The sequence below is a fragment of the Rhipicephalus microplus genome, unplaced genomic scaffold, assembly GCF_043290135.1.
Source record: "Rhipicephalus microplus isolate Deutch F79 unplaced genomic scaffold, USDA_Rmic scaffold_17, whole genome shotgun sequence".
NCBI classification, from domain to species: domain Eukaryota; kingdom Metazoa; phylum Arthropoda; class Arachnida; order Ixodida; family Ixodidae; genus Rhipicephalus; species Rhipicephalus microplus.
Genome location: NW_027464590.1, coordinates 14,421,724 through 14,445,157, shown reverse-complemented (window position 1 = coordinate 14,445,157; position 23,434 = coordinate 14,421,724). Strand labels below are relative to the sequence as shown.

General features: G+C 46.1%; 1 pseudogene; it reads right to left on the bottom strand.

The window, feature by feature from the left end:
* The window catches only part of LOC119184499 (calpain-7-like), a 30,600-nt pseudogene extending 7,534 nt beyond the window's left edge, over positions 1-23,066 (bottom strand).
* Between the last annotated feature and the right edge of the window lie 368 nt (positions 23,067-23,434).

The window sequence follows — 23,434 nt, the reverse complement described above, 5'->3', positions numbered from 1 at the left end:
ACGAATCACGAATTCATTCACGCCTTTGCACAGCTGCGTTTAGTGCTGGAGCCTCGTTTGAGTGCGTTTACTCTGCCGCTTCTCCGTGTATAAACAATGATTTTTAGTGGCGCCTTCAAAACTGAATCCACAGTGTACCGCTTCCACATTTCACACTTTGTTAGTGCCCAGGCCGACATTCAGGTGCTGATTTATCTCATCACATTGCATCAACAATTCTAATGTTCACAGTACATGGATACACCAAAAAACTGAATTCCACCAAAAATCCACCAAAAACCTGAATCCACCAAAAACTGAATTTCTTGTTCATTAAGGGGACACTGATAAAGTTCCGAGTGCTTATTTTTACACACTTTGCAACTCTACTGACATCAATTTTGTCGAAACCTTGTGCGCTACATTCGATTTTGAAACCCTAGTTGTCAGCCTGTGGATTTTCGTGGGGTGAATATAGGGTGCTAGCATCGTGTCACGTGTCATCGTGTCATAGCATCGTGTCACGTGCCATATGATCGCGTCCCGTCACGTTGCCGTGAAACGGCGGCAGCTTTTTTTACTGCCTCAGTACTTGAGTAATGTGTCCTATATTGTGCGTTGTTGTTTTTATCGTTCAAGAAAAATATTGTTACGTGAACGTTGCGCCCACACTTTCTCGAGAACAGAAAATTTTTTAGATAGACAATATGGGCTTTTAAAGCACACGTGAACGAAATTCTATCTCAAATACAATCCGCTTTTGGTATGGGACTCATGCACTATTCCAAAAACAAAAAATGTGTGAGTAAAACACAATTATTGGCAATCCGGCGAAAAGAAAATACAATCTTATTGGCTTAATGTGACATGCGCGTCGAAGCATTTGTGTTCCCCTTCCTTGCGACGACCTGTGTTGTTCGAAGTAGTAAAGGTACCACACTACTACGAGCAGTGGCATGAGACTATATGCAAGGATGTGCCTATATTTAAGACTCTCATTGTTGTTAGTGATTCAGCCAATTACAACTTAACTCTCTCGAAGTGTGACACACTTGCTCAGATGTGTTATCTGTGAGTGAATCATGATATGTGTCGTCCTACGGAAGTTTACGAATGAATTGAAGTGGTAATGCCGTAAGAGAAGGATAAAAAGAAATCTAATAAAGTAAAATATTCGAAGTTATTATCGCGATGCAGCATCTCTTTGTGTAGAGTGTGCTTGTGTAGCCTTCAATGTGTCTTCAATGCCTGTCCATGTTTCGTTCTACAATATCCGATGGAAAACGAAGTTTTGAGCAGCTGACTGACATGTCTAATAATGTAAATTGCATGTATATTTTCGGGCAACGAGGAAGAGGAGAGAAGCGGCAACGGTGTGCTTAGAATGACAGGGTGTTAACAAAGTCGATGCAGATTTATGATAAAAGAAGGCAGGCATGTATATGCGGACCAAAAAAAGAAGCCGTAGAAATACAAAAATGTGATGTTTTTTGAAATTTTGTTGTCTTTTCTTTTGTCGGTATATGCATCCCCACTTTTATTTACTATCGTGTCATTGCCCTGACGAAGTGATTCTCTCACAGAACGCTTGTGCCCGTGTCTCAGTGTTTTCAATTTGCTTTCCTGGAAATCCTAGGAGCTGCCGCTCCCTCCTTTGCGGTGATGCTTCAGGACACACCTGAGAATGTTCCAGGCGTGCAACCGTCGCGCCGGACTTCGTCGTCCAGGAAGCGTAGCAACGCGTCGAGCGACACCGACAGTGAAGCAACCGATTTGTATTCGGACGGCTTTGAGTCATCGTATGATGACTTCACGGTCGTCATGAATCAATCTACAAAACGAAGACTGCTGCGAACGGCATCGTCGGCAAGTGTTTCCACCGTTAAGACTGCACCACAGCGGTGGCCGCACACCATGCTGTTTATGCCTGAAGACCCTGCATCTAACTTGCGACTCCTCAACAGGCAAGTTCTTTCTGTGCTTCTCGAGGAAACCGCGTCGAATGAGATCAAAGACGTGAGGATCAATGCACGAAAGAATGTCCTTGCTGTAGACGTTATGCACCGTAGCGCACTGCAAAGCCTTCGGAACATAACAGAAATCGGCAACGTGAAAGTTCGGCCAATGGTCGCTACAGGTTGTAATGGCACTGTTGGCGTCACTTATGATGTGGATCTTTCCATCTCAGCTAATGACCTGCCAATACTAATAAAGCCAGCGACTGAACGCACCCGCATTACGCACACTACCAGACTCGGCAACTCACGCTGCTTGAGGCTTGTGTTCGAGGGAGACAGCCTTCCCTCGTATGTCAAAGTTGGCCATGTTCGCCACTCAGTGCGTCCTTACTTACCGAAGCCACTGCAATGCTACAAGTGCTTCAAGATGGGACACGTAAAAGGTGTCTGTGAGAACAAAGTTGTGTGTCCGCGGTGCGCTGAGTCTCACTCAAAAGACGCCTGCAGTGCCACCATACTACGATGTCCAAACTGCCACGGCGCTCATGAGGCCTCATCCAAAGATTTCCCGCGGGTGCGAAACGAGCACGCGGTACTCAGGAGTATGGTGCGGGACAATTCAACGCACAGAGAAGCTGCCGCTACACTACGCCGACGACGGCATCGTGGGCGAAGACCATCACGGAAAAACGCCTCTACCGATAGAGAGATGTCATCCTCTATCAAAGAGGCCGACCCACAAACACCGAGCTCACTGAAGACGGATGCTGCCAAACAGAAGAAAGGGACAGCAGTCGCGCCTTCCGAACAGTGGCCCTCTCTTCCACGACGTCAACCTACTTCGGAGCTGCATCAAATCCCGCCGCCCTCGACGACCCCTCAAACCAGTGATGCGATGAATGAAGATCAAGTGATAAGCTTGCTGCAATCACTGATGAGTACCATGCGTGTCCTACTGAGTAATATGAAGACTTCTGCGGCGCAGACCGCACTGCATATGCTGAACACCCTGAGTCCGGTGCTTGCAGCTCTAAGGTAAAACCATGGCCAGCGAGGCACCGTCGTTTCGAGCGGAAGTCAAGAATGCATCTGTCTTTCAGTGGAACGCCAGAGGACTGAAGTCGCGCATGTCTGACTTTAGACAATTTGTATTTGTGAACCGCTTCCCCATTATTTTGATTTGTGAACCCAACCTGTGTGCTTCAATCAAGCTGTCAGGATATGAGTGCTTTATGTCCTCCACTCACAGAGACTGCAGCAAAGTTATTGTATTCATGCGACATGACCTCACTTACGTTCACCACAGAGTCTCGCCTGATGAAGGGAATCAGTATGTGTGCCTTACTGTGAAGAAGGATAAGTTTGCTTTCACGATTATCGGAGCTCACTTATCTCCATCAAGCCGCCTTGACTGCGAGCGCTTACGCGGTATTCTGACATCGACTCCAAGGCCATGGGTGATCACTGGCGACTTCAATGCCCACCATTTCCTATGAGGAAGCTCCAGGGACAACTCTAGAGAAAGAAAATTGGTGTCCTTAGCCTCGGAGTACGAACTCTGCGTTTGTAACGATGGAAGCCCTACATATTTACGCGGATCAGCCTATAGCAGCTGCCTGGACCTTACATTGGTTTCTCGCTCACTTATCAGGAAAGTGCACTGGTTTTCGAATCTGGAAACGCGGGGCAGCGACCATATACCAACTTACCTGTGTATAGAAGGTTTCACCAGCTCCAAGTCCTCAAGAGGCCTCAAGTACACCGATTGGCCGAAATTCAAAATGTTAATGGAAGACTGCTGTACCGACAGCTCATCATATAACCTAGAGGACTTGATAAAGGATGTCCTGCAGAATACCACGCATACACATTTGAGTAGTCACAAGCGCACCGATTTCGACACTGAGCTTGAGAAACTTCGCGCAATACGCCGTCGTGCAGAACGAAGGTACCGACGGACAAAGTGCATGGATGATTTGAGGCTGGCTAGACGCATTCAAAAGAAAATGCAGCGGCACATGGATAAACTGGCTAGGTGACGTTGGACATCCTTTTGCGAGTCGTTGGATCCACGAAAGCCCCTATCACTGATATGGCGAACTGTCCGGGGTCTTAGCACAACCTTGGGTCAGCGACACCCGTTGACATCTCTGGCACTTCACCTTCGATGCAGAGAGAATGACGTCGCAGAATCTTTCTGTAGAAGAATTGCCGGTGATTCCAATTTCACAGTATCAAGAACGGGAACATTTGACAAACCACCGCCCTAACCTGATCCCCGTAGGGAATGCCATTTTTCTATGAATGAGCTAGAGGCGGCACTGGCTCTGTGCAGACGTTCTTCAGCACCCGGTCCTGACGACATTACCTATCGTGCCCTTCGTAATCTTGGAGACGAAGCTCGGAAGGCACTCTTACGCCTATACAACGACTCCTGGCAGACTGGTACTGTTCCCCAGGCATGAAAGTCATGTCGCCTCATTCCACTTCTAAAGGCTGGTAAATCTCCTTTGGATATTGCCTCATACTGTCCTATCGCACTTGCCAGTTGTGTGGGAAAAACGATGGAACGAATGATTCTAACACGAATGGAGTGGTATTTAGAGCACTACGAATTCTGTTCAGTATCCATGACCGGATTCAGGCGCGGCCATTTGTCAATCGACAACGTTGTTGATCTGGTGACATATGTTCAACACCAGAAAGCCTGTAAGAGACTGTGCGCCGCCCTGTTTCTAGACGTTAAGGGGGCTTACGACAATGTCACCCATCAAGCCATCCTTAGTGCTTTGGAAACAGTAGGTCTTGGTGGCAAGATATATATGTGGGTGTACAGCTACTTACAGCTGAGATCATTTTGCGTGATGACAGCGAATGGCCCAACACCTGATTATTACAGCAGCCGAGGAGTTCCTCAGGGAGGAGTGCTAAGCCCTACCCTTTTCAACCTAACTCTCATTGGTCTAGTCGAGCAGCTACCTAGCACTGTAGAACTTTCTGTCTATGCTGATGACATCTGCATTTGGACATCAGGTGTGACAAGGCCTCAGCTTCGCGCCCGCCTTCAGAAGGCTGCTACAACGGCGTCATGCTATCTTCGTAAACAAGGCCTCGAGGTGTCCTGCGGAGAATGTGCAGTGGTAGCGTTCACGCGGAAAGCAATGTCTGCTTACAGCATATCGATTAATGAAGAATACATATCGTTCAGCAGAAGCCACAGGTTCTTGGGAGTCATAATAGATAGAAACCTGTCGTGGACTCCACACGTGAACTATGTGAAGAAGCGGCTGAAAGCAACATGCCACATGCTCAAATTCCATGCAGGAAAAAATTGGGGAGTGCCCATATCATCCATGTTACAACTGTACAGAGTGCTGTTTATCGGATTCTTACGGTACAGCTTACCTGCAATGTCTAACACCGGCAAGACCAACCTGCGCGCAATTCAGAGCATTCAAGCCCAAGCACTTAAGATATGCCTAGGAATACCCCGCAGTGCTTCAACGGCTGAAACCATTGCCATCGCTCAAGATCACTCGATAAATACGCATATTATTACCGAGACAATGCGCATGCACCTCAGGCATTATGCCAGGACCCCTTCTCACCACCTGGCGAGCCTAGCTGCTGAAAGGCCCCGCACGACATACGGCACTATTGTCTCCAAGCATCGTTCATCGTTTGCCGAGACATACGCAACATCATCAAAGCTACTGCTTCCTCCTTGGAGCTTGAGCCGGCCGCGAGTTCACTTAATGATTCCGGGAATGAGAAGAAAATCGGACTTACCGACACATGCCCTGAAACAACTGAGTCTATCCCTACTGGAAGAAAACTACAGTAACCACGTGCACATTTACACGGATGGCTCTACTACACCGTCTAGTTCAGGTGGAGCAGTGGTTATACCATCACAAGGGGTAACTCGGTGTTTTAAGACTTCACATGTGACGACATCAACTACGGCAGAACTCGAGGCTCTGCGCAATGCAATGGAGCTCATCAATTCAGAAGAAAGACCAGGTAAATGGGCTGTGTTTTCTGACTCAAAACCACCGTTACAGTGCATGATATCAGTTCTCCGACGCGGATGCCACGACCAGTTGACTTACCAAACCGTGAAACTTCACCACCTGTTAATACAAAAAGGTCATGACATCGTCTTTCAGTGGTTACCTGGGCATAGTGGTATAAGCGGCAATGATTCTGCAGATCATGCTGCTCGCACGTCACATAAAGAAGCGAACAGCGTTCCGACTCCGCTTTCAAGAGCAGATGCGGCGAGGAAGATTCGTCAACTGGCCCGCAGTCTCACACTGACTGAGTGGAACACACCAAGCATCCGACGTACACGACTGTACGAGCTCGACCCTTCACTACAACTCCGGCCTCCACCCGGCCTACATCGACGTGAAGCTTCGCTTCTCTATCGCCTTTGGCTGGGAGTTGCTTTCACGAAAGCTTATACCACGTTAATCAGAATTACTGACAGTGCGGCGTGCGATGTTTGCGGCACCGACGAAAATATCGAACACCTGCTGTGTCATTGTCCTCGATTTGCGTCAGAGAGACAAGTACTAGCCAACGCAATGCGGCGACTGGATGATCGGCCTCTTTCTGTGCTGGTGCTATTACAGCAACGTACACATGCCTCGACAGCCCACAAGGCAGTGAAAGCCCTGCTGCGTTTCCTGAGAAAGACAGGCTTGTGTGAACGCCTCTGACATGCGGTAGAGTTCTACACGCTGCAGTGAAATTACTGTCAGTCTCTCCCCCACTCCCTTTTTTTCCTCTCTTCGCTCTTTCTCGTCTTTCTTGTCCCCTTCATTTATCCCCCAGTGTAGGGTAGCCAACAGGATGTCTTTCTGGTTAACCTCCCTGCCTTCTCCCTTTTTGTTGCTTCCTCCCTTCCGTGTCATTGCCCTGTGAAAGGTTGTGCGTTAAATACGGCCTTACAGTTATTTTTATCTTTTTTTTACAAACAAGCAATGAAATAATTCTTTGGCTACATACAACAGCTCCAGTTCACTAGAAGTCGGAAAGCATAGCAGCAGGCTACCAGCAAGAAGTCGCCGAGTAGCGATGCTTGAGTTTCGTCATTTCTTGTTGGAGATAATGACACCAGACATGCTAAAAACGATTCGTAACATTTCGTGGTATCGCGCAGTAATCCTAAGCAGTGACGCTCACACTTAAAAGTTTACGAGACCTACGTTTAAATAGCAGCTCATGAATGTGTGACAGTGTGTGACAGCAGCCGCATTACCTATAGTAGCACCTTCAAGTACCGCTGAGGTATGACTACTTATGTGAAGTGTGGCTGTTATAAAATGTGACCGTTTGGAGAAATCATCCATTGCTCAAACTCATACTTGTGGTACGAAAGAGAAAAACAGGCGTGATTAGCCTATCCCAGTATTTCTTTGTAGGCCTGTTTGAATGATACTATGAAATTTCTCGCGCACCTGCTTCATAATTGTGATCTGTATTAGTTTGTGGTCTTAACTTGGTGCGTACATGCCGTTCGTGCAAAGTCATGAATCACAGATGAGCTTTAAAATATCCTCGCAGTCACATCGTAGTAACAAAAGCTCAGCCTTGTTTTTTTCTCTAGTGGCCGCGATCATCTTCATAGTGTAACTTAAATTTAATATATTAATAATTGTTGTGGTTGGACGTCCCAAAACTACGACCTATGGGAGATGCTATAGCAGAGAGCTGCGAAAATTTCATCCAGCTGGAGTTCTCCACGTGAAAATAGGCCTAAGTACATGTGCCTCAAGAAAGGTCATCACCATTTAAAATGCTGCCGCCTCAGCCGGAATTTGTCCCGGCTACCGGCAGCTCTGCACTCGAGCACCATAGCCTCCATGGTGGGCCCCGTAGGTGTTTATCGTATCTGAATCATTTCAGGAGCTGAATATGCTGCCTTCCTTCAAGTATAGTTCTATAACAGCGTCCTGAGTTCCATGTAAGCTTGAAAGAGCCGTTATTTTCTGCCGCCATAATTCACCAGAGCCCAGCGACGGCTTGAATAGCGTTTACTTTGTGCATAATATTTAAATGCGAAGCATTTCTTAGTCGTGCCATGTCACTCGTCGTAAGCGTCCACACCCACACTGTGCATGCTTGGCTCGTCTCCCCCTCCCCGCTCTCTCCCCTTTTATCCCAACGTCTTCCCCCTCTTTCGCTTGACTTCACGCTTTGATTGACTCTAGTAGATACGATGAAAGCAACAGATACTAACAGCTGGCAACTGCTCGTGAACGCGAGCGCTCTGTGAAAAGGGCGGGGCGAGCCAAGCAGTTTGCGCAGCCAGCTGCTCCTTTCAAAAGCGACTTCTAAGACCACAGCTTCGGACAGAGCTGTAAGGTGTGTGACCGAGTGCGCTTCGACAACGACCATACGCTAGTCGGGAGCATGAAGAAGAAAGTGAAGCTGACCAACGCACTATGGGGTCTTTGTAGCACGTCAACGTCGACTTGAAGAGCGGTGGCATCAACGACAACGTTAACAGCGACAACGATGACGACGAGAGACTGCTGGAGCTGTTCAAATAGTACTTGATGTGTGCATCGTGTAAGGACTCGTTAGTACGTGGGCACGTATCGTCGGTGAGCGTGACCTACGGTTATCCTTACCCGCCTCGACCCGCACACCCAAGATGAACGCTACCCGGTGAGCCGCAAACCATACCCAACTACGCAACATTCACGAGCTACCCCCACCACTGTGCAACGCATTTAATCAAGTTCCCCCTGTGGGAAGATGCTGGTGGCTTATTCTTTTTTTTTTCAATCATCACCAGTGAGAGCTGCTAATGTTCCACGTTGCTTGTCGACGAGAAATTATTCTTACTGCTGTTTTTTTGTCTCTATAGTGCTCGAGAAATGATGTCAACAAACCATACGAGGTCTTGTGTATAGCTTCGAGTATACAGGAAAGGTTGTAGTACTTTGTACTGCCGAGTAACCGAATCTGAGTTTCGTGGAGTTATTTTTATTACAGCTCATTGTACTGAAAGGCACCGTGCCTCTGTCCTGCATGTATGATTGTCTGTCAGCGCATGAACCAGAGTGACATTGTTTGTGTTTTCATTTTACATGCATATGAGTGACTTTCATTTGTGCGCAACACAAATTGTAGAAGGTGCCATGCTGTTATTTTATCCCACACTTCGAAAAAATAACAGTCATGCTTTTAGGAAATCTTATCGTGTCTTCATTCGCGTGTTCTGAGATACCGCTTTCCTTTGTGTCGATAGCGCGCGTCCACATTTCCATTCCAGCCAAGTAGCTGTCTGCAACGCACGCCTTAAAAGTTCTTTTTCTGCGAACTATTCTGCGTAAAATACAAAAAAAACACTTGATTCTCATAGTTAAAAACTATCGCTAACTTTTGCAGACGCCATTAAACGTACATAAAAGGATAAACATTGAAGATATCACCATGAAATAACGTTACCCAAAAAACTAGGCAATATACTCGGTGAAGAGCGACAGACAGTGGAGCTGGTGGTCTCGAGAAGTCATTCGATATTAGTGAAAGAGATACACTGAAAGCAAGGCATTCCTGCAATTTGCGGCCTCCTAAATAGGGCTGTTTTCAAATACATTGGGATTATGTTGCCTTTCAAGCCATCGTGAGCACCTTGAGTGGCCCCGTAAAGAGTCTCTAAAGCACCCAGAAGTCCAAATGTATTTGTACTGCCACAGTCCTGCATTGTTTCACAGTGAACACATCCCCCTGAGACTTTTTGAAATGGTGTCCTAACAGTGTGAATCAATGTGTTTGATGATAATAAAGGCGCTCTCGCTCCCCTGGCTCTTTCCAAATCCGCGCACTGTTTTTTAGCTCTTCCCTCCTGGCCGAGTGCTTTTCCTCTCCATGCGAAGAGTCACAGCAGCTAGCCCGCGCACCGGCGAGCGGATAAAAACAGCTGTTGCGTATGACGAGCACATCACATCTTGCCGTCAAGGTCAACGTTAAAGACAAGGCGATTGCCGAAAGGTGCGAAGGGAAGGAATTGTTTCTTCAAACTTTGTGGCATTCCCGCAACTCGTTGCGCTAGTAACTATTTGAAAAAGTGCATTCTAGCCTTAACTTGTTCATATACGTTTATAATTTCGATGAGATCGCGGAACCATTTTCGTTTACCACAATCACATTTATTACGAGGAGAGCAATTGGGCCTTGCGCATGGCAAAAGGTTAAAAGACTACGACGAATAAAATGTTTATTAAACCAATTACCCGAGTATCTGTCCTAAAAACGTAATTTAATTTTTTGTCGATTTCTTGTGCCTCGCGTGTTTTACGACTTTAAAAGTCACAAAATTTGGCATTTGCACGTGACGCAGCCTCAAGATGAACGCTCAATGATCAAAGAGCATGCGGTATTTGTTCAGTGGCACGTGTTCTGCTGGATTAACACTCGGAGAAACGTTACTCTGCATAAGGAATAATTTTCCTGGTGAGATTGCACTAGAGGGGTGCACAGGACATGCGTATCCTTTCTGTACCCCTCTTTTAACCTTTTATGTCAACTCTTTCAAAAAGATGGTCACATTGCTGTCTTGTAGCTCCATATTCCAGTCCGCTTTACCACGTGCTCAATTTTGCATCCCTGCATGTGTGGAAAGATACAGAATCGGAGGTGTACTGAACTTGCACTGAACGCTTTTCGCACTTAACAAATCATTGCACTACAAGTGAACTCAATTTCACACAGTTTGTTAGCCTCAGCAAACGCATTTGCGTATATGCATTGTGACAATAAAGCCGAAATCTCATCTTTCTGAAATATAAACTCTCAGAAACAAGTTGAAAAAATATGACCACCTTCAAGCAACTGTGCAAGAATACAAATAGGCAAGTATTGCAAACCTCACATCGCCCTTCATAATACAGTTTCAAGATAATTTTTTGTAATTGTGTAACATTTCTGTTTTTGAATCACCAACAGAGCACGAGCAGTATTCGAATACCCCCCCCCCCCCCCCCCCAGATGACATGCACACAGTATATAGTAAAAGATTCGATTCCATTCACACCCCCTGAAATGCAATGGTACTATTCACGCTTGGGCGAAAAATTACAGAGAGCTCCCGAAATGGGTGCTGGAAACAATAGCCTTCTTTTGGACTAAAGTAATATATGGCTCTCGCCTCAACCTCAGTTAATCTAGAGAGTTGTATGTATATGTTGCGTTTCGAACTGACGCAATTGCTGCAAGCGGCCACACGCGGCCTCCTGTCACAAAGACGCCCAGAGGTAATAAAGTGTCTTCGCCGTTCTAGAGCACCGCCATTTTCATCCGCACCTCAATACTATTGTCCTTTCGATATTTTGTTCGTATTAGGAATGAGAACAAAAGCCCACGTAGTATTGGTGAATACACAAAGGTGTGAAAGATATATTGACAGAGTGAATATAAAAGTCCAAATGCATTCCTCCATGCTGCCCCGCCTATCCTAACACCTCAACGAAAATTACGACCGAAGCGCGACGGGGTATCCCTCGTGAAAAGCACTCCGACAGTCGCTGCGCAATTCCATCGCTACGCTATAAAAACTCACAGTGCGAGTGGTTTGGCGACTCCCCGTTGGTCGTTTCTTCTCAGTGGCGTAGGTCCTCCATCTTGCCACCTATACCAAAGGCGCCATGCGTGATCGGCCACTTATCATGGGCTCTTTCGGTGGTTCTGCAGAAATATCACATACCGAAAGCTGTTCTTTCCTCATTCATTGGGTACAATCGCAAAACTCTTCGTATTTTTTAGAGGGAGGTGCAAACCTGCGAGGGGGAAGTTTTGTTTAAGTTTTCTGAAGCTTTGTAATCGTATGCTTTTTCTGCACGCTTTTTTTTTTGGCATGAGGGACGAGTGTTGCGTTTGTTTCTCTTTCATCCACTTGCGTTCAAGCACTTACTTCCTGTTATCCCAATATTCAGGCAATTTGTCGTAAAAAATATAGATTCCACAACATAAATAATTCTGGTTCGAGCTAATTGTTATAATGGACCTATAAAATACTGCAACATACGTTTATTTACTATAAGCACTGATCAACTGCTACGTGAATTGTTCGAAAAAATAAATGACGTCATTTAAACGGTAGACACATCAGGGGCGCTGTGCAGGATTGGCCGAGTTTTGCAATATTTAGAATCCTCCCGAGCTCGGGCGACCCCCCCATGAGAACGAGCTAACAGTACAACAAAGGCAAACCCACCCCTCAGTGGAACAAAGGCCACTGAACAAATGACGCAGGAAGAACTGGGTTGTACCCACGCAGGTGTTACATGCCTAGCGCTTAATATAGAGCCCCCATCGACGCCAACTTCTCGATGTAGTATTCAATCTTCGGATCCCAGTAGGTGCCAAGCACGACCTCCGTCTCCTGTTCCTGAACTCCTTCTCGAGCACCAATCTCCCAATCTTTCCATTTCTCCCCATTAAATAATTTCCACCTTCCTAAAGGCTGCCTTGTGGGATCAGCCCCTTCTTGAAGAACCATCGATGAAGCAAGCAACTTTCTTTTTCTCAGAGATTCGTCTCCACCTCTGCGCTCTGGCACTTTGCCGCACTTTACCGTGCCGAAAATAAGCTTCTCAAGCCATGATACGTTTACTGGAGGTACAGCTTAAAGGTACTGTCACGCAACAGATGTGTTTGGCTAGAGAGATGGTCGGCTGTCTCAAGAAAGTAGCCTGGCGCCTGTTCACAGTTACCATGTAACCAGGCCACCAATTTATTCTGTCAAGAGCAGTGTCGCAATACATTTTCCTAATATAAACCAGAGGGAACTAGAGAGTACATAGATTTGTCTAGTCTTCGTACTTTCGAGCAGCGAGTCACACATGCGGCTTCATTTATTGCTGTGTTTTGGCTTTGTTCCGAAGGAAACGACAACCTTTTTGAACATCGTGACACGATTTTGAAATGCTCAGTATAAAATATTGGGGTGGTGAAGCTGAACTGCTCAAGATTTGCTGTTTGTTTTATTTTTGGCAACAAAATTTTTAGCCACGAGAACATAAACTAAGCCAGAAGTACCGAGATTAGACAAGTACGTGTACTACCCACCCTTAGCATGCTTGCTGTAGCGCCGTGCATCGCAGCTCCCATGGACACTAGCGTTTCCTCTAGTGTATGTTTAGGAAACTCTGTGGGCGTCGCAACAGGGGCAACTTGTTTTCAGTCTAACTCTGCGTGAGAACGCTTCCACCATGCGGGTGACACAAGCGCAAGGTATGGTGATTAAAAGCTGACGTGGTGTGCGACAAAAGGGCTTGCAGGCGTGAACGGCTTAGTGACCTGCCTGAGCAGCCGATTTTAGATGCGGAAGCATCTTATACTCGCGCCTTGTAGTGCGCCGTCTGCGCCGTCCGTGCCGTCCGCACCGCTTCTCGAACATTCGACAGCTGACGCGCGCGCATGCGCCGTCGCGCCGTCGCCCACTCTTCCACCATCTGTGCATCCCTTCCTCCTCTACACACCGCGCGCGCTTCACTCCTCCACCATCTGTGCACCCTTCCTCCTCTACACACCGCGTTCGACATCTACAATTCTCCTGATTCTCCAGTGGACGCGCATGTGGCATCGCGCTTCGAGAACATTCAACAGCTGACAGTGCATGCGCCGTCGAGCTGTATATATACTCAAGGTCGGCGCTCGCTCGCTCAGTTGCCGCTCGTCGGTTGGTTTGTACGGCGCGTCGACGTCCAAGGTCGCGGTGAAATGAATTCCAACGAATCCACAAACACAATGATCGACGTCCCTTCGACCAGCGCCGCCCTTTCGCATACGTGTGTACGTGTTCACTCATTTAACACCCCCTCCTACAACCACGTTAACCAATTTAGCCATCGACCCAAGTAAGTCGCAATTTAACACCCCATTTCACAACCACGCTAACCAATTTAGCCATCGACCCAAGTAAGTCGCACTTTAACACCCCGTTAACCAATTATATGCTCCGCATCCTCCTCAGTGTTCCCCCGAGGGAAGCTCGGGCAATTTTTTTATCACCTCCAGTTTTCGTCAAGCGCCATTTACCGACTGACCATCGTTCACTTGCACCGAACATAGTCAGCTTTTAAACTTGCATCGCTTGTTAAAAAATGTACAATGTTGTGCAACAGAGGAGTCGAGGTCGTGGAAGCCTCAAATTTAACCACAAGTTGCTTTAATGATTTTGTGTGCACTCTAAACTTTGTGTGTAATTCGCTTGGAGCCAAAGTTGTTATTTATGGATCTTTTCTTTTTCACGCGTAGTGAGTTTTGATCTCATCTATTACTTATCTGACCTACATCCGTGGAGAATAAAACGTTGGTGCTCTTTGCAAATACTACCCCCTGTTTATCAGGTACTTTTTCAAAAGTTTTTTAAACTGAAGGAAACGTCGCGAAAAAAAAAACGAATTTTCGCCAACGAGGCACCCCCCTCGTGTCAATGATGTCGCCATGTTATCATGGCGTGACGGCCGACTACATTGCGCCTACACGCAGCCTTCTCTGACGAATGCATTCGCACTGTTGTTTCGCTCGTGTAAAAACATAAATAATTAGATCTATTTATTCAGTTACCCCCTAAAACAGAACGCTTGAAAGTGTTTAAAGGTGAGATAGAGTAATTAACAGACAGACAGACAGACAGACAGACAGACAGACAGACAGACGGACAGACGGACGGACGGACGGACGGACGGACGGACGGACGGACGGACGGACGGACGGACGGAGAGACAGAGAGACAGAGAGACAGAGAGAGAGACAGACAGACAGACAGACAGACAGACAGACACGGAGAGACGGAGAGACGGACAGACAGACAAGTAATTGGCATCTTTATTTTCATGAAGCTTTTCTGCTTTTCTGGCTGTCGCCCCACCTGCAGTATTCTGGTCAACGTGCCCTAGCTCGTAATAAACAAGGGTAACAAAGCGGTCAACCATTGAGTGTTTCTAAAACAGACTATCCACCAGTTCTGCGGCAGCAATAAGCGTGGACCAGCCACTAAAGCCGTTGCGCTATGCATAACCACCCCACGAACAATTGACAGGTGTTCTGCCGTAGTTTTAGCAAACTCTTCTATACCCCCTTCCCCCCCCTCTCCAGCCTACTGATGGCACAACGCTACCTTACGGGGAAATAGGTGTGTCTGGAACTGTTCTGTGCCAACTCTGTTCAACTGTTAGAGACCCGAGCGCGCACGCCAAATAGCTGAGGCCTTCAAGATACACTGCTTTCAAGAACACTGTGTATTACCATGCCTGCCTCACGATGATTTGTCAATGACCTGCCTGTTTCGAAGGATATCACAAGCGTGAAGACAATGTGAACAACGGCTCAAGTTCAATGAGAGTGACATGAAACAATGGACTTATACGCTAAGGCACTGCCGGTTCATTGTTAGAAATATGACTTCAGCCGACTTTGTCGAGCTGGCAAGCTCTGTCCGACGAAAGCTTTACCTGCAAAAGTTTGTTTTTGCGAAGCACTTGTCTCTATGTTCAACTTCTTAACAAAAATCAGACTTCGGCGTGGCTTTTCAGCGTTTTGGTTATCTACTACGCTCTACTCTTGCGTCAAAGTGGCATACAAACAGCGGTAACAGCGGCAGGCTTCGTCTGACTTCTGCTCGGCTTGTCACCTTTTGGTCTATTTGCTACGCGCTACACTTGCGTCATAGCGGCATACGAACAGCGGTAACAGCGGCTGGTATGGCTCGTATCTGGAGGTGGGCAGCAAAAGTACGAGCCTGCATTTTCTAACACTCGAGTAATCAATGAGAAGCAGTTATCGCCACCTGTCGCAGTCAGTCGAGAGACAACGGCCTGTGAATCAACGAACACCGCAGATGCAGTCAGAACAAAACAGCAAACTGCACCACACTTGACGCTCAACACAAAACACCCGCAGAGGATGATGATGACCTTTTTGTATCAGTCATGGTTGAGTTGCCGAATGATAGCTGAAGTATTCCAGCGCGTGCACCGTCGGCTGTTCCCTCGAGGGCAGAGCGCTTGTCCAGCTCACGAAACACTACGGCACTCGTTGCTACCGAACACTGGACTCAGTGGTCTTAAAGAATTATGCACAGTAATGTGTGTGCCTTGTTCGCGGCTTTAAGCCTTGAAGTCGATAGAATAAACACCTCTTCAGAAGCCCGATGGAAATGTGCGCTTCCACCACGAAATAATACTGTGACATAACGTGTTGTAATACGAAACCCGTGCACAAGACGCGTGTATTTGTAAAGCATAAAAGTTATTTTCCCTCGATTTTGAAGAAGAAAAAGGTATTTTCCCTGTATTTCCGAGCAGACGCGTGCCTGTCTGGCAAAACACCTGTTTGCCCTCGGTGTTTACGGAACCATGTTGCTTAGAATGATGTTACAGAAAATAGCTCCTTATGGTAGAAATAGAGGAATGCCACTAGTCTATTCAGGATCAGTGGTACAGTAATGGTAACGCGTTACGTTTGCGAAGAAAGGGCAGGGACAACCACGTTCGTTCTGTGAACCTTCCTTTACATTTAACTGGTGCGCACAAACATGCAACACATCATGCAAAAGAGGGCGGAGGCCAACTTCGTATGGCACATGACTATGCTGAATCCTGTTTTCAGCATCACAGCCTAATGGCAAGGGAAAGTTGCGGAAATATCAGTGTTTATCTCTAGACTGAAGTAACGGCGTTATCCAGTCATACACTACAATGGCGGTAAAGATGCACAGGCCCGCCACCTATAAAAATTTCAATTTGACGGACTCTTCATTTGCTTTTGCTTATCTCTTAGCTAAGTCACCATTCTGTTGAAGTAGATCCCTGAGTGAATTATAAGCTAAACATTTCTCTCCCACCACATGCACGCGAGCAGAGTTTGACATACAGCTTTTTATAATACTGTATAACAAGGGGTCGGAAAATGGTAGTTAGCGTGAGGAGGAAAAAAGAAGCAGGGTAGAACGAGTTTAAAGAGGTAGATAGGGAAAAAGAAAGAGAGAACAAATACAAAGAAAAAGATAAATGAAGATGTATGTGTTAATTAATTTTTACTGTGCTTAAACTGAGTATTTCGGACTTTATTTTCTAAGTAAATTTCAACATTACTTGCTCACTGTATAAACGCCAAATTACTGCCCCTTTCGAAGCAGATTCTTGTGCAAGAAATGGCTGGATACTTCTATTTGAATTTCTTAGGCACACTATATTAGGCACTCTAGCTGCAGTTTGACAATTCTGTGGTACAGTCATTCGTCACTTGCTGTTAGATTGGTATAATACGCCTAGCTTGATGTGAGCTTTGAGCTGCTAACTTTATTGCGCTTCAATATTATCCGACAGTTTATCTTTACTTTAAAAAATTAGCCTCGTATCTGCGTGCTCCTCTGCAAATGTGGTCAAAAGATGACAGTGTTTGGCCGACGGCCGACCTTCTCTCGTGCATTGCGTCGTATTTTCATCGCAGCCTAAGAAACACCAGAGTCTTTAAAATAACGTATAGCTCGTTTGATAAATAAGGAAGAGAGGGAAGTCGATAGTTTTAACCTAGTCGAATCAGATAGCGTCAATCTCAACCTTTTCGGTGAACATCTTTCATTATTATGATTATCAGCCTGACTACGCGCACTGGAAAACGTTTACGCCTTAAGTTCCAAATAGAGCGAAACCACGCGCACGACATATTTTGATCTAGTTTGATATTTCACTATGTTTGCCCTGACGTCTCGTCATGGTTTTGCGCGTGGCTAATACTAACGTCATGTGAGTGCGGTAGGGCACTGTTCTCCTCGCGTCTCATTTCATTGGTGCTAGCGATTGTTTTCCGGAAGCCGGTTGAACTAGAGGACTATGTGAAATGCCTTAAAATCCGTACATGAATGTTGGTGTTGAACTGCACCCGAAGGCTTAACTTATGATTAGATAGTGTACGCACATACCGGGAGAAAAGAAATAGGCAGTTATAGGTATTTAAAGGCTTTAATGTCTGAACAGTAGAAATACGCATAACAGAAACACAGAAAATGCCCCTGTAAACTTTATTTATGCTCATGTATTGAAAGGACGCAACAGGAACGCAAGTAAAAATTAGGCGTTTGCCTATATTTCCCTCTCTATTTGTGACAGCCCTGACGCAATTACCTGTTTACTGCCTCGAATAAATATAGGCCAAAATTTTGTACACAGTGAAGGCTTTTTTCTCTGCGTGCGCATTGCATTCCACATTATATAGTTATACATTACACGGCATCACACTTTTAAACTCAGTTCAACAAACTTGGTATTAGATCATTCCTGAAGATGTAATGAACGTGCCATCATTGGTGCATCTTCACAGCTTTGAAGCATTTGAGCCAAATAATGCCCATAAATTGTTCACTGAAGCGCCGAAAAAGCCTCGTACCCGATAGCAAGAGTGTTAGTTGTCCAACCAGGGTACCGATGTGTGAAAGAGAGTGCGGTACATACTAAGAAATTAAATGAGTGTGTGTTGATCTCTTAAGTGAGTCCTGAGTAAAAACACATCTGATTCCTTGTAAATTCATGCGTTGACTATTATATGGGTCGCACCATTCTGTAAAGGAATTTAATTAAACTCGAAATCTGGTTCTAAACCATCTCTTTGTAGAATCGTATGCTTGGAAACTGCAGTCACACAAAATATTTTTGAAAGGGCATACCAACGCCCTTGAAAATTTGTGGAGCACAGGAAAACTGAACTGAGTTGTATGATTTCCTTGTAAATTTCCTCGTGTCTATAGAAGAAAGGCTTAGCCTGCTTAATGAAGTTTACATTATAAGGACAACTTAAAGTACAAATCCATTAATTAACCTCCGGTTTCACAAAAACAGGCACTTATTTTTAGAAAATCTTCACGAACAGCTTTTCTAGCGTCAAGAACAGTGAAAAGCGAGCGAACAAATTAAGAACGCGAGACTCGGTGATCGAGATAGCCTGAAATAAAGGGCGGATAAAGTTTAATTTGCAAGGAAAGTGGTTGTTAGGAAAGAGTGCGAAACTTGTTTGATTTCTTTGGCGACAACGTCTGGAGGGAAGAATTCGATAATGGAATGTTTGCTAAGATCTAACTCCAGTCTCAACTCGAGAGGACAATCAAGCACGCACCTACAAGTAGCTGTTCTTTTGTTTATTGTGATATCGGAGAAGAGAAACGCCGCAGGACTCCTAGACTCAGTACTTAGACAAAGAGTGGTTGTAAGAAAACGAACTATAAGGAGACATCTCGTACTCAGTCAGTCTCGTTCTTGAAGTTAATTTTTCAAAAAGCTTACAAAGCGGGCGACAGCGGCGTCTGTGTGGGCACAGAGCCTATTGAGTTACGTGGATGGCAGTTTGCATACCAATGCTACTAAACACCAGTAAAGTGGCCAGTGTTATTCTTTTCATTCGAGCATGTCATTCATTGCAGTGAAAAAATATAGATGGCAAGAAGCATCTGCCGTTATGAGCCTACAAAACCATTGGGGAACGTTCTGAAGAGACCGTCTTGAGGAGGCTGTTTCCCACGTGCCATTGCAAACGAATGTATTTGGTGAAGATGCCTTAGAGCCGAAGCCAAAGTATGCTTTTGATATGTTGCGATAATACAGCGGTTATTTTATATTTTCGGCATCTTAGTCCCTTTTTTTTAGCTTCAAGTGCTTGATGCAAGTGGTCCTTCCTCTTACTGTTTGTTGAAACGCAATGTACAATTGGAGAGGAAACGTTTGCGATTAGGATCGCTCTCAGCAACTTGTCAGAGAGAATTAGCTCTCCGGGAAAAATGAAATAAATTTGAAAAACCTCACCACCACGCACAATTGTCAATCTTTACCTAATATTTATAATGCATTGCCTATTGTTATAATTATTAGTTAAAATGTGCATCTCTTATAAATATATTGCATCTCCATTGCTGAAAAAGTGAATGCACTCGCAGTAGCAGTGTCCAATGTGTAGCCTCCTTTGAACTGTGTTAATGGGTAATAGCTGAGAACAAGAAGGCTAAATTGAATGTAAACCGCAACAAAACGGCACAACAGCAAGGGAGATGAGCGCAGGCTTGATTATACAACTGACTTTACTGTACACCACCTCCTTCCATGTCTGAGAAAACCAGACCATTCGAAATTTCGGCTTTTTAGCGCACATATTCTTACTTATAATCAAATATTGCGACATCTTCATATTATCAAGCGAATTCTCAGTCTGTCATCAGACCAAAATAAATTAAGAAAAAGACGTTTTTAAGGGCTGGTTTCCATTGTTTTACATAATCTTTATGAAGATGAGCTGACAATGACGCCAGCAAAGAGTATGTAAAGTTTGTTGTTGAGTTTTAGTTTATTGTATTTGTTGTGATATAAGTGGGGAGAGAGTACAGTGAAGTAAATGTCAATTTGGACCCCGTAGCAACCTGGGAGCTTGAGTTGCTTATGTCACAGGTTTTGCTTTTTCCGGCATCAGATTGCCTTTCGTTCGCTGTATTTTCCAAACATCTATATCTAAACTATACAGAAATACTACCGAAACAAACATCTATACTTTCATTGGTCTCATTTTATGCAGGATTTTAAAATGTGAGCCAATTGAATGCAACGCATCAGAATAAAATTTTGCTATGGGTTCAAAACATAGATTGTGATGCTCCCTGCGGAATTATTGTTTAATGTCACTGAAAAAAAAAAACACGAACACAAAGATGTGACACACACATGCGCTAACTTCGATGTGTATTTCGAAACGGGTATTCATAATGCCACGTTTCATTTCCCAAGCTTTTTTTATCGTCCCAAAACACCACACGATTCTCAACAATGTTGTACAGATCCTTGACCGGGCCACTTCCGGCATTCCATGACCTGTGAGTGCAGTAGGTGTACTGGAACAAGCCCGGGTTCCAGTTGAGGTAGGCGACGTCAAAGAAGTGGCACACAGAGTCATAATCGATACAGAATACTCCGTTATCAAACATGGCAGCGTTGTGTGGGTCGTATCGCAAAGCCTGGGCTAGTGCTGGTGTACAACTGGTGGTGTCACGCTCAGAGAAGCGGCCCTTCCAGCGAAGGTGACTCCAGGGGTTTTTGAGCAGGAACAAACGCCGACCCTGCACTTGGCATACATCGAGCATTGCATAGGCATGTGAAGGTACCAAGCCTGACCGTTCTGCCTCGGCCTCACTCAGCTCTCCGGTGGCAAGGGTGACCAGCACATCACCACGTTGGTGTCGGTCGAGCAGTTTGTTGAATAATTCCTCTGCGTCGAAGGGTGTGTCTGCGCTTCCATGAAGACTGGCGCGTTCGGGGATCCGGCCAGTGATTGCATGTAGGTCGATATTAGAGTTTGAGCCAGGGAAGTCATAGCCACCTATGACCTTCATGTAGGCCTTCTCCAGCAGTGACACCAAAAACTCATTCTTGTTGTTCGAGCACGAGCACAGCATCTCCGCGCTCTTCTCTTGCCCATTGGCAAGTAATCATCGATGACAACCTTTCTTGGCACGCCATTTATGTTAAGCTTGACAGTGTAATTGCCACAAGGATTGTATACAGGTTGTCCCTGTCTGTTCTGGGGAAAGATTATGCTTGTAATTATTTTTTCTTGAACAGCTTTTCATAGAGACTACTCACAGACAAGGATGCCACAAATGAGCAGTCTGAAACAACAGTCTGGCGAATGCTGAAGCAGTCGACTACTTCGATGATCTTGGGATCGGACGACAACTCCTCGAGTCGTGCCCCGTAGCTGAAGGAGGCCCACTGCTTGGGCGACAGAGACAGCCTGCCGTCGGGATCGCAGAAGGGCAGCTTGAAGGCAAAGCGGTCCCGCTTGTCCGTCTCCAGGAAAGGAACGTACTCCCACCCGTTGATCACTGATGTCTTCCTTAGGACCCCAATCTCATCACGTGTATAACCTTCGCTGCCGCTGATGAGTAGCTTGTTCCCGGCATCTCGCACGTGTTCTCCATCAGCTCCAGGAAAGCTCAAAAAAGATGACGTGGTAGATGCCTCTGAGCTGAACCTGGTGGTCAGTGAGGTGTCGGAGGCCTTGCTGCCACCAATGGGTCTGGCCCCTTCGAGCATAGGCGCTGACGGCGCAGGTCGAATGACCGTACTGCCACTGCCACATCTGCTGGCCAACTTGGCCTTTATGCTCTCCGCCCTTTCAAGTCCTTGAGATGCAATGCTGGTGAGCTTTTCGTGAAGGGCCTTGTCATCTGTAGCAGCTGTCGCCTGCAGGCAGAGCTCAACTGCCAGTGTGTAGAGCTCCAGGGCCTCCTGGTAGTTGTCAGCCTCATCCTCGTCCAGTGCTTGTGACAGCAGGAACTTGGCCCTGTCCAGTTGGAGTTGCTACGTCACTGTGCCTCAGAGGTCCTTATCACCAACAGAGGAACGGCATTGACTGCCGACTTAACTCAAGCGATCTTGGCATACAGCCAAACAAACCACCGCCAGACGACAGCGTACCACCCACAGACCAACGGCCTCACCGAGTGGCTTAACAAGACGATCGCCGACATGCTGTCAATGTACGTCGATGTCGAACACAAGACGTGGGACGCCATTCTTCCGTATGTGACTTTCGCATACAACACGGCGGTGCAGGAGACGACGCAGATATCTCCATACAAATCGGTATACGGAAGGAGCCCGGCAACGACGCTCGATTCCATGTTACCCAACGTCACCGACGAAGAAAACCTCGATGTGAGCGAGTACCTTAAACGCGCCGAAGAAGTTTGACAACTTGCGCGTCTCCGTATCAAGAATCAACAGACGACCGACAGCCACCGTTACAACCTTCGACGACGCTTCGTGGAATACCAGCCCGGTGAACGTGTTTGGGTGTGGACGCCGATACGCCGACGTGGACTAAGTGAAAAGCTTCTTCGACGGTACTTCGGACCGTACAGGGTGGTTCGACGTCTCGGCCCACATGATTACGATGTTGTCCCCGACGGCAGCACTAACTCTCAACGACGCCGATCGCGACCTGAAGTCGTCCATGTCGCGCGCCTCAAGCTGTTTAATGCGCGTTAACAAACTGAAACAGTGTTTTTTGTATTATTGTTGTATTGTAATTTATTCATTGCACTTTTTTGCATTATGATTGTACCTTCATTTTTAGTTAAAGCATCGGGACGATGCCTTTTTTCAGAGGGGGCAATGCCACGTTCCATTTCCCAAGTTTTTGTTACCATCCCAAAACACCACACGATTCTAAGCGCAAACCGCGCCTGCAGTTTTCGAGAGAAGGTTCCGGACTGTAGTAGATCATTTCGATAAGATCACGCCCACTGTGCGAACGGTACAGATTGTTCTGGAACCTACACCACCGCCAGCAATAACGCTAGAACATTCGACGGCAAGAGTATAAATGCCGACGCGCTTCGCCGCTTGTCAGTAGTTGATCGACGGCTGGCGCTCCGTTCACTGCTATCTGGTGCTGGTGCAATCGCTTCTCGGCTTTTGGATTTCACGGTCAGACCA